This window comes from Taeniopygia guttata, chromosome 4 (assembly GCF_048771995.1).
Source record: "Taeniopygia guttata chromosome 4, bTaeGut7.mat, whole genome shotgun sequence".
Lineage (NCBI taxonomy): Eukaryota > Metazoa > Chordata > Aves > Passeriformes > Estrildidae > Taeniopygia > Taeniopygia guttata.
In genome coordinates this window covers 39,448,055-39,461,028 of record NC_133028.1, presented here as the reverse complement: position 1 = coordinate 39,461,028, position 12,974 = coordinate 39,448,055, and the positions used below count along the sequence as shown (strand labels likewise).

The following is a 12,974-nucleotide window of genomic DNA, read 5'->3' as shown; positions in this document are numbered from 1 at the left end:
TTGCCCCAAAATTTTCTCATATTTTAGAGTAAAGCCATGTGTCCTATAACATGCTACCAGATAATAGTCACAGTAAATGGTGAATAGAGCAAACAGACAAACCAACTGAATACCAGCATATATACAGAGGTTAGCCTGACAATATTTACGTGTCTTGAAAACATCTTTTTTCTCTGTCAGATTCTAATTAAGTAGTTAATTTTTCAAAGTTGTTAACTAGAATAAACATGGTAGAATGTATTTCTAAAACTACAATTTTTGTTTCCAAGTTGATGATCATGTTTAAAAAATTATTATGAGGGGACTGACAGGAGAAAAAAAGCCCAGACTCTATAAGCTTCCTTTTCTAAATAACCCAGACTATAAAAGAAGAAAAAGAGAAATATAAGGAATAAAATGGCAGCTAATAAATAGTTAATGATGTACTGATTAGGAAGTATTTAATTTACCTTTGGACAGAGCTGATAGTTAGGGTAAGAAAACAACTTACTCTACAACAACAATGAAGTAGAATGACCATCAGGAGATTTTTTAGAGTGAGAGGGATTCAAAATAATTTTAACATTACCTAAAATTCATCCAGCAGTTAAATTCCTTGTGCTAGGTCTATAAAACATCTTGTAAATAAACACATTCCTTATGCTATTAAACAGTTTCACTGTAGTCATCAAAGGCAGTCAGCATCTTATCAATTCAAGATGAGTTCACATTAACATTGTCACTGGATTTGTTTGCCTATTTGACTGTTAGCTGTACTCACTAGTGCATAAATTTTCTTGTGAAGTTTCTCAAAGTTAATCACCTATAACATCTTTTAAGTAGTCCCAAATTCCATATTAAAAATAAATTCTTAAATTTTACTGACATTTATACACTTGCTCACTGCAAGTGTGAGAAGGTCAGAGCTACAAAAATACTTAAATATGCAATCCTCTTAAAATATATTTTTGTCTGTAACTTGTGTTTGAATCACAGATGACTTCTATGTCAATGTTCATTTTATATATGTTAATATGACAGTGGAAGAACATGACGAGCTCATTTCTAAACACTGACATTGAAATGTTGAAGCCTGAAATTGCAGACAGGTAAAATTTGCTGAAAGTTGTACTAAAAGTCATGTGCTGCCTTGAAATCGCCTTCATCCCATCCTCAGATGCTTCAGCACATCATAAGAAAACACTCCCAATCTTTGCAATTTCTCCTCAGGGCTAGAAGTGTTTATTTTTCTCTGTGGTCCTGTCATAACCAGGCCTAGGGGTGGATCTCTGCTCTATAATCACAGTGGAATTAACACCCTGGTTATGTAAAGACACAGAAGCAAATCCAGAGTTATCAGGGTAAATCACAGAACACAGAGACGCTACAGCTAAAATATTATTTCAGTGATGTGAAAAAAAAATGCCAGTTGCTCGGTTTTCCCTCCTTTCATTCTTAATTTTGTTGGGTTTTTTCAGAGCCTAGAAAATCTGGCAGCAGACAGACTTGTCAGATTGCTGCCTGTAGTTGTGAGATGCATGAGTGCACAGAACGCTCCAAGTAAATCACCATCAGCATCACAGTAGCCATGTTACTGAGGAGTATAAGCTCCTTTTGTTCCTAATAACGAGGATAAATTTTTGCTGCATGGTACCGTGAAATGACTACTGCTACACAAAGGCTCAGTGGATTTTGGAAATGAGAATGTTTTCTTTCTTAGGTTGCAATTTCTTATTTTAAATGCCCTAACTACAAATATTAAGTTCATGCTTGTGTTGAAAATTCACCTAAAGAAATCCCAGTTTGTATTAAGGTAGCTCCAGTTCTCAAGTTTCAGGGACTTTAAAAAAATCTAAATTTTTTTCCCGCAGTAAGGAGATAATGTGAAAATGGGTTTTTTTTCTTCTTTTTGGTTTTATCTCATTTAGTTTTAAGCATGTGTACTTTTCATGATACAGTTTACTCACATTTTCACTATGTTTAACTAAGGAAAAAAAAAAAGGGAATTAGTACCATATAAATACACATTAATTATTGAAATTAAAATTGTTATTATTTGCTCAATATCCAATCCAATTTTAGCTATAAGAAATTATATAGAATGAGATTTTGAAAGAAAATCACTGCCCTCATATCTTCAATTTTTCCCACTGTTTTTCATACTACTAAAACTTCAAATACCAATAGGTATTACATATATATATATATCTATCTATATGTATATATATTACAGATATGCTATAGAAACCAGGTTGTCTAAGGTATAAGGTCAGAGTTAAGCCAACAGGAGCATACCCCTCATTGTGCTAATATGCTCTGCATTCACTAAACCAACATATGTTATATGTTCAGAAAATAATTAGTTTTCATTTCATATAGCTGTCTCCCTAAAGTCAAGAATACAATGATAAATCACTAGAAATGTAGTAATATTTACAACACATGAGATAGAATGCAAATATTCAGAATACAAGTTCCTTGTTGTCTGATTGCTAACAGAAAAATTGACATCAGATTTTGAACTGTGATCAGCCGGAGTTATATTTTCTTCCAGTAGAATTCCAATTTTAATCTTAGATGGTTTGGGGATACATAAAAATTGCCTCTCTTCTCAATCATAGAGTGCCACATTCCAGAACAACAGAAATATTGAAATAGATATACCTGCTGCAGAAATGAAAAATAAACAAATAAGAGATTAATTTCTTCAAGTTGAAGGCTGTTTGTCATGTTAGGCAACCTCAATATGAATGCAATCATCTTCCTGCCTATTGGCATAAATCTAGTCCTTCTTTTGCACATTCACCTGTAGATTGTAGACTAGATTCAGTGAAAATGTACTACCTTAAGCATGTAGTCTTGATTACCTAAGTTTTTGAATATCTGTTCATGTTCTTAAATTTCCAATATTTCTTTCTTCCTCTCAAGCAGAAACTAGTTATCTCCATGCAAAATTATAAATAATGTCACCAAATAATATAACTTGTACCATTCACAGGCATCTAAAGCTGTAATATAAATGCTTTACAATAGCACAGGCATGTCCTATTGTAATTAGACATTTCTGCCATGTTCAGCGAGTCAAGTAAGACAATTTAAGTAACTAGAGATGTCTTCCTCAAGATCAAACTTAGATTTTTTAAATTGCTTTTCTGGCACTTTTTAAATATTTTTGAATAATAAGCATGAGTGACCACACCAGCTTTAGACTCTATGTGGGTTCATGCATGCTAGTTTGATTATTTAATGATTAATTTCTATCTTGTATGCTATTTTTGTTCTGTCTATCTTAACATTATCTCCACCAAATAAGGAAATATTAAATAGAATTGCCACCCAGTAGGCTTGCCCTAGATAAACAATGGAAAATCCCTGGACAGATTAGTGGTTAACAAATGCTTTAATGGTTTCCTCTGAGACAAAAGTCTGGACTCCTTTAATGCAAGCAAGGATTACAAATGTAATCTCATACTGGGGCTAGCTCTCTAGTTCAAAAATTCTGCTACTAAAACACTAAAATATCTGTTAGGTACAGAAGAATATGACTTGTGACCTACCTTGTGTGTATAAGTCAGAAGGGTGCTTTCATATATTGCATATGTAAGGAAATATATATATTTCAATAAGAAAAACTGACAGAAAAAAGTAAAGAAGTCCTCAGATTAAAGCTCTGGAGGACATTAAAGACGTACAGTCAAAGTCTGTGCAGCAAAATATCATTTTTTTCAGAGATATGAGATTTCCCTATGAAAACCTGGTTTGATGTGCTTCATCTGAAATATGTATGGTCATTTAGTGCCAAAAATAAAGACACAGAAAGTCTGTAACTTTAGCAGAACCCCTGCATCAGCTGAATGAGACAGCATTAGGAGTGTATTAAACTAGAGGAATAAAATTAATTGTGGCAGCTCATATGAATGAAGGAAGATCAGTGGTTGTTCTGCTGCCTGAAAGATTTTTTTTGTTGCTCTTTCAAGGTATTTTTTTAAGGGTACAGGATGGTAGCCACTAAAACACAAAATATTTGCAGCTGCTTCATGAACACAACACCATAGACTTTACAGCAAGTTCTGATCAGAACTTGTTGTCAAATAAGTCATGTAAGCTTGAGTTAAAACAAAAAACAAATCTGCTAAACTACAGGGTCAAATTGCCTGTCACAATCTTGCCCATCTTCTTTAGCTGTGTTGTGCTCTAACTTCGGTAGTGAAATCAGTAGGATCTGACTCAAACTTAGATCTCTCACATCCTAGAAGAACATTTTAACCTTTACATGACAAACATAAGAGTATAATCTTCATTTCAGAAAGTGACTCCTGCTCAGTGTTGGTCAGGGTGGGGGTGGCCAAGTCTATTCAAAACCTCTAGTCGTAGCTTTTTACACGCCCAAGTTTATGTTTTTATTGACAGACTATATATACAAAATTTTAACTACAATCATAAAATTAACCTTTTCCAATAAGATTGATAAGATTTTTACTTATATGTGGATGGTTTACAATTCTTACAGGCACTTATCTCACTGATCTTTTGATCTATCTTTTGGTCTCTCACTGCTGCTTCTAAACTGTCTGCTATATTTTGACACCATAAATCAAAGACATGAAGATACTTCAAGCCCAGTCAAACTGGAAAGATTTTTCACTCAAGCACCCATTGCAGTAAAAAAGATATAAGTATTTTTCCAAATACAAAAAAATAATTGTAATGACTACTTGATGTCCTACTCCAATTTTCAGTATTTTTTTTCATAAGTCTCATTCTATTTTTAAGAAATACTAGTAAATCTGTGATGCATATTACACTCTGCTACTAGTATGTACTGTAATTTGTACACACACACAATTTTAGCTCATGGAAAATACAGCTTTTGTTATTAGATCTTTTCTGTAAGTCTTTGAAAAGTTATGCTACACAAGACAGCAAAATAGATCTAAACCACATTGTTTGCTCACTGATGTCATAGAGATTTTAAAAACTGAGTGTTACAGATAAAATTCCATTGGGCACCAATGAAAATTTTCTCCCCCTGCAATTTAGATCTTATCTTTTGCTTTTGGAATCTTGCAACAAAGTAAGATACTTTCTTTTTCTGAATAGGTTTACATACAAAGAATATAAACACCAGTTAACCCTTTCATAAATCCTTGAAAATCTATATACGCACACAAGTTTTCCTCAGAAAGCTTCCACAGGAACATAAATTATATCTCCCCTGTAAATCTCTTTCACATTTACAAGAAGATGGCTTTTGCTCTCTAAGGAATGCAATCCTGTAACCTTGGTCTCACCTATTAAAAATAATGTTTCCTTGTAATTTGGTATCTTTTTGATTTGTAACGCTGTGTCAAAAGCATTAGATAGCACAAAACTGTCTTTTCAGCAGTGTCAATAGGGGTGTAAGTTCACCAGTCATTTAGCATTCAGAAAGTAGCTCCTACACATTGTGATTTCTCTTTTAAGAGTTTCCTACTCCTTTAATGTTGAAATTATTTTATTCAGTATAAAATTGACATGTCCAAACAATAAGCTCAGAAAACCAAGTTACGATACCTAAATTCAAATGCAGTATTTCCTTAACTTGAGTATCTTTTCAAACATCTATTTTGTGAGTCTGTTAGTCAGTTGTTAAAGTATTTTAACTTTTCACAACTGCTAAAAACATTTTAAAAAAGACAAAAGTTTTCTAGTTTCTCTTTGTAACATCCAAAGACAAAAGGTTGCTTAGATTTAAGGGATTTTATTAAATTATTTTAAACAGGATTTTCATAGTACTGTTCTAAACTTTATAAATTATTAATGAAAAAAGAAATAAAGAAAGGAAAGGAAAACAAGGTTTGCTTGCCTGGCATAAAACTGTGAGGTCCTGCATCTCTTATAGTACAAGGTCTTCACTGCAATTGACAAATTTTCATTTATATTAATTTTTCCCTGTATTTTAGAGTAATAAAATTATTACTTATATAGGAAAAAAAAAAAATCTACCAAAAAGGTAGAATGCTACCGATTTTAGCTCATAGGTTCAGCCAAAAATTTATGTCATTCTGATTTAAGCTGCAACCATTTTGGCAAGGAAGTGACTTCTGAGGTTCTAAAAACATATGAGATGTGACCAACAGAAGCACAAAACACATTTTTGATGCTCTGCGTAATTTATGCCAAATCTCTTCAGTGTGGTAACACCACACTGGAAAAGCTCAGTCAAAATTCCATCCTAAAATTCACAACCAAAGCACACACAACACATTTTTTTAAACACTACTACTATAAAATAGAACACCAAGCATTTTGATATCAATTTAAGACATTTGTATGTAAATTTGTATCTCAAACATAACGGCTTTCTGTCAAAACCAGCATATGGTGGTACGTGCAAACTGGAATCAAGGTAATACGAATTTTGTAAATAATTATACTGAAAAGCTAGGTAGTGTTATTCCACATATAAATTAGAGATCTCTTATTAAAATATAGCAGAAAATACATATTTTAGTACCAAGGAATTAGCTAATACATTTTTATCTTTGAAGAAATACCAGTTACTATTCAGACTACCTTTTAAGCAAGAAGTTAGTCAAAAACTATTACTCCATTGAAAGCCAAAAAATATACTTCAATTTTTCTAATTTTTTAACATACATGTATGTGGGTTTCAAAGTGAACAGGTAAAACATATTCTGCTAAATCTTGTAGTTGTATAGCTGAAGGGAAAAAGCAGATCAAATCCAAATGTATTGCATATTTTCTGTTACCTGAATAATGTAAAGCCTACAAACTAGTTATCAATTTTTCAGATAACATAAAATAGAATGGTTTATTTTTTCATTATATGAATTTCATTATTTAGTAGAAGAAAATGACTGTTCCATTATTTATCATTTGCTACTTATTTATTTAGTATAGGGGTAGCCAAACATTTTCGACCTAACAGCCAAAAAAATCAGTTTGATATTGTTCAAGATGACATTCTTCCTAACTCCAGAAAAACATGCCAAAATGTAAAAGGTGAACAAAAAAGAATAAGACATATACTATTCTCCTGCTCTTGCGACAACAAAATAGAACCACACAGCACCCACAGGAAAAGAAATATTATGAAACTATGGAATAATTACTAGTGAGAAAATAGTTATGAGAGGAGTGCACCAAAATCAAGGACTTCTGTGTGCTTTGTAAAGCTGAGTGGAAAAATTCTCCTTATCTAAAATATTTCTGATTTTCCATTGTGAAACCAGCTTTCAGTTTCTGGTTTACACATGACATGACGAAGTTTCCAAAATCAATACAGAAACACTGGCATTGAAATTCATATAATGTGTATTTCAAGCTCTTGGTTGTGAACTTCTGTAGAAAGACTAACAGACTAAAGGCTCTAAGAAATACAAATCATGCAATATGAACTTCAGTTCCTGATTCTGAAAGACCTAGCTTATCCCACAGAGCTCTCAGGAATAAAAGAAACACTAATAACTGGTGACATACAGATACTGCAAATAAAGGTCATTTTCAGTAGCTGGCTGTATTGCAAAATGCTTCATAACTTTGATAGGACCAAATATTAATATGACATGAGTACTCCTTCAAATTAGAGGATGTACATCCTATAGATAGCTCTAAATTTAACATTATTCTTACTGCTTGTGCTGTTGCATGTTGTGGCTGATAAACTGCTATTGATTATTTTTAATTAGAAAATAACAACTTATTTAGCCCCTAGGTTCTCCTGCTCACTGAGTTATAGAAGAGCTTTTCTCTCTGTCTATCTCTAAAGTGGAAAATCTTACATTTCACAAAGTAGCATTACCACAGTCCACCCTGGGCTTCTCTGGGTCTCTACACCATCTCAAGTTAGAAAGCATTCAGGACAGAATAAATAGATAGGTCTCTGCTAGTCCTCCTTCTATGCACAATGTGATTTACCCACTCAATGAAAAGCTCACTAAAGTTCATGAGTCCTCAGTCAAGGACCAAGGAAAAATTAAGACACAATTAACTAAACTGGTTCACTGGTATCCAGCTTTTCTCTCTTATTTTGAGAATGGTGCCAGAACGGGCCAGGTCTCCCTCTTATTACCTTAAAACACTTTCCTGGCTGCTCTAAGGTCCAGCTCCATCTCCTACAGATAGTGTCTTTGATGAGCAAAGGCACAATTAAATTGACTGGTCATTGTTTAACAGAGGGGTATTCCCTTCAAAACAAAACCGTAAAATGTTTAATAATAAGCAATAAATTGTTTCCATCTGCTGTTGGAAAATGGCAGGATCTTTTTGGTCCCTGTTGTTGTGCTAAGCGCAACCCACCTCTTCTATCTCAACTTAATGAATTTAAAATTTTTCTGTGTGAAGAAAGTAAGAGCATTTTTATGAACTGAATCACTCTGAAAAGAGATACAAATTTCTAAATGACTGACCTCTGCTCAATATTTCCCAAAGCATAAGGGAGAAATTTTGTAAATGTATTGCTAAGATGCCTTGATGGTACTCTGAAAAGGATTTTTTTCTGCATTTTAATTCTTTCAGAATTATGTGCTCTGATTTACATCTCTGCCATCAAAATCAGGAACATCTGCAGAACACTGAAGTCAATCAAATTAAATATATCTATATAAAAATCTACCAGTAGAGAATGTTTTGGACTCTTTGGCATGCAAAAGATGATTGCACACAAGTTAAGAAAATCATTGTATTCAAATTAGGGGGCTTTTTAAATTCTATTAATTTTTAGGCCATTTAAAAATCATTAATCTATTTTACACTACTGTTTGCAGGGAAACCAATGCTTTTCAGCAACCAGTATGATTCAAAAATTCATTAAAAAGTGATATGCAAACATAACATGAACTACAATAGCTTCTCTGTGTACACTTAACATTCCATGAGTTAAAGAAATTTTTGACACTTTTCTTCAAGTTGTCCTTCCACTGCCCTATCTGAAATTAAAGAACAAAAATGCTAAGCCCGTTTAATTTAGAATAGCAATGAATTAATCCTAATAATGAAATAACTTCAATACAACGTTGTCTTTGAATCATTAGAGGATTTGCAGATAGTATCTTGTGAATGCAAACAAGATAATCACACAAGCACAGATACCAAATAACCCTTTTTTTCAAACACTGGTGGGCATGCATATTCAACAAAATGCAAATATTGACTTTTCTGATAGCAACTAGATCAGATTGCTAAGGTGCCTGATGAGACACTGCAATCCCAGTGGGGGAAACAGTACTGACCTTCATGCTCTGCATGGCAAGCCTGTAGCTTGCTTGCATTTATGATTCCCCTAAACTCTTGAGTGTTTGCCACAACTGCAAGAATAAAGTAGACATGTGGAAAAGGGCAATCTCAGTCAGTACAGAAGAGCCTGAAAGAAAGTAAACAGGTTTCACTTGTCACATATCTCTCCAGAGAGACAAGGAAAGGAAGAAATGCCATTTGCAACTGACTGTTTATGAAGATCAATGGGCACATAAAAATACTTTTTTTCTTAATAAGCAAGGAGAGAGGGTAATAGGTCACACACCTTGCACATTCAGCCATCAGTATGTCAGCAAGTGTATTAGAGCACAGACCTACGACAAATGTTAATGCTTTAAAGAGTGTTCATCCAGAATGAGTGCATACAGTCACACTGAGAGTCACATGACATGCTTTACCAAAAACATCCTCAAACACACTATAAAAACCCAAATTTAAAAGAAGAAATATCTATAATTATTATATATAAATATCTATAATATATATAAATGTATATAAATAACTATAATATTTGAGTTTGTATGTTTTAATCTTTAACTACATTACACCTCCAAATTTTGCCTAGTCCAATGCTTCAATTTGAAGTGGAAATAAAGAAATGAATGGGGAAAAGTCCAGCATTTCCTGCTACTTTTATTACACTTGCTATATTTGACAGGATACCTCAAAGTGGTTGTTTAAAATATGTATATAAAGGCTATTAAAGGCTCACAGTAAATCCTTTTTTTTCCTAGATTCTTATTTCTATTCTGAGATTCCCTTTCTACACATTTTTTATTGTATGTCTGTCCTGACATTTTATCTGTACATTTGTGAACAAACAGACATACTATATAAGTATATTAATATATATTTGCACAGGAGTATGTTGAACCACCTTAGAAAGACTATGTTTAGGCAATATAAATACATTCTCTTTAGCTTTCATCATTCTGTATTACTTCTGCTAATGTATTTCATTTATGATACTCCTAACACTATGTAGTGCTTTTGAGATGTCAGTTATAATTATAAAGAGTAATAAGATTTTTCACCATTTTTCAGGAAAGAAGATCCGATTATTGCTAATTAAACCAGAGTGCAACCTACATATATGATCCTTTAAGCACAGAAATTATGATTCTGATACCAGAGTGTTTTTATTGGGTTTTTTTGTCCATTTGTATTGCATTTTTAGTGGGCAATTATCCTTAAGGCTACAAATCACAGCTTTTACATTTTATGAGGAAGAATCAATGTGTGCTTATTAGAAAGTTGGTGGCGCTTATAATACAAATGGGAATTTTGTATGCCTTTCTATTTGCTAAAATTCTAATCTTTCCTTCCTTCTGAGAGTCTTCATTTAATCAGCTCTATGCAGGACTTTAAAAAGCTAAGAAAAATGCTTGTTTTAATATTCTTGGATTTATTTATTTCTGAGATAATGAAATGCTTTTTTAAATTTCCATTAACGTAATGCTGCCATGGATTTTTATAGTCTTTTAAAAAAATGAAAGCATCAAGATTTGACTGATTATTGCTAGTGGGACAGCATTCCCAAATGTATATGTGGGTTTTGTGCATAATTTAAATAGAGAGTAATTTGAACCTTATTACTGAGAATTTTTGTTTTGATATCCTGCCAGCATAGCAATCTAAGCCTATGCTTAGGTCTAGACAGGACACCATATGCTAGAGAAACAAAAATTTATAGCCTGAGCATCATATGTGCTATTAAATTCTACATGCTACAAAGTCCAGGAGCACAAAGAGAAGAAAGAACCCCACTCTATCACGTTGCCATTGAATACAAAGACACTTGCTTGTAGAATGGTATTTAGATGTGTAACCACTTGTGTCAAATCTCTCAGATTATTTAAACAACAATCAGCCATTACCTTATCAGCCATGGATTTACCTTTTAACCAACCCCTGTGCAAGAAAATTCTAATAAGTATGGACAAAAATCTATCCCACTGTATTTCTTTCCCAGGCTGGAAACTCTGATAAACAGCTTTTTGATCAATAACTGTTGCCTAAACAGCCAAAGGCCTCACTTTATCTAGTTATGTAGGGCCACACAGAATTACAGCTTGTTGCTGTCATTGCATGATACCATATGGACACCCTTTCCATAGCTGAGCAAAATAAAATCTGGCAAACTTTATTGCCAACTATTACGATTTTGAAAGACAAACCTTTTCTGATAGTTATCTATACATCAGATAAACTTTAAAAGCCTTTAAGAATCAGACAAAATTTACTGTATTATGATTTCAGATATTTTAAAAATTGGAAAATACCTGAATCCATATTAATTAATAAAATACAATTATTTCTTGAATAACCAGGCCCTCCAAGGTGATGGACAAATAGGTCAATTTGCAAAAACTAAGCTTGTAAACACATAATCCAAACTGAATGTTCACCTTAACTGTTTTCACTCAGACTAATAAAGTTCACTCCTTTTCAAAATCTGAAACTGAAAACTATGTGCCCTATGACTATGAAGAAAGCTAGAAGCTACTTCAAATACTTAATCTCTAAAAACCTTTCAAAGTTCAAAGGCATATCCTACCCTTCAATATTCAAGGGAGGTTTCATTTTAAGCCTTACATATATTCTCCCCCTGAGAACACAGATTCTTTCTGCTGTGCCAAATCTTGAAATCTTGAAAGATATGAATGGCTGGTATGAAAAAGGGGGACAGAGCTTATGCAAAATGGGGCACAGGTGGGAAAGAACATGGAAAAATAAGGCTTTAGAGAAAACCATCCAGGCCATGACTGCACAAATGAAGTTATCTTTACACAGGTATGTAAAGGCAAAAAACAGAGTGTTTTATCATTACCCATAAAATAAAACATTTTACCTTGCCCTATAAACAGAACACCTTAAATTAGTCTTCCAGATAAGAGAAGTCCTCCTTCAGTTTAAAGGAGAAGCTGAGGGATTCCTTCTGTCATCTCTTTCAGTCAATTTCCTGAGGTTTTTCTTTCTTTTATGCATTATTTTGCATGAACTCAAATAAATTTTTGTACAGGTAAAGCACCAAACTTCCTGCATAGTTTCACAGAACCAGGGAAATTGCTCCTGAAAGAAGTTTCATTCAATCTTTATTATTTGCACACGATCACACATATAATTTTTATTATCATATTCATTCATGCAAAGAGGAAAAAACTGCACATGAAGAAATATCTTCCTGCATGCAAGGAGTATTGCCTCTTGTTTAAAATAATTATAATCTACCTAACTTTTAATTTCATGAGTTCCATGCTTTTTTCCAAGCATTTGTATCAACATGCTTCCAAAGTGTCCCATTCTGCTAGGAAAAAGAAACTGTGTTCTTGAGTTTTACTTAAAAATACTGCCTGATCGATCACTGGAGTAACCCTTCTCTATACTTGCTTATGATTACATTAAATTTAATCTAAAACATCAATTCCTTCAGTAGTATATTCAGATTAATATCTTATTAACTCTACTGCCAACTTCTTGCCGAATCAGAAGTCTCCTTTTCTTCTTCCCAGGATGCTGTTATGTATATTTAATGGAAACAAACAAACAAACCACCACCTTTTTTTTAATAATAGCTTACATTTCAGCAAACATTTAAAAAGCTACTTTGAAAAATGACCAAAAATTTTATTATTAGGAAGAAAGGGTAGAAAACTGTATTCATTTGCTAAAGCTGTACACAGTTGGATAATCAAAAAATTTTGTATGCTTTTGTACTAATCACTTGAAGAGCTACA

The 12,974-nt window shown here is 33.0% G+C and overlaps 1 protein-coding gene across 3 annotated transcripts in view; it reads right to left on the bottom strand.

Annotated features, from left to right (window-relative positions):
* The window catches only part of FSTL5 (follistatin like 5), a 269,497-nt gene that overhangs the window by 204,573 nt on the left and 51,950 nt on the right, over nt 1–12,974 (bottom strand). The gene's annotated exons all lie outside the window — the stretch shown is intronic.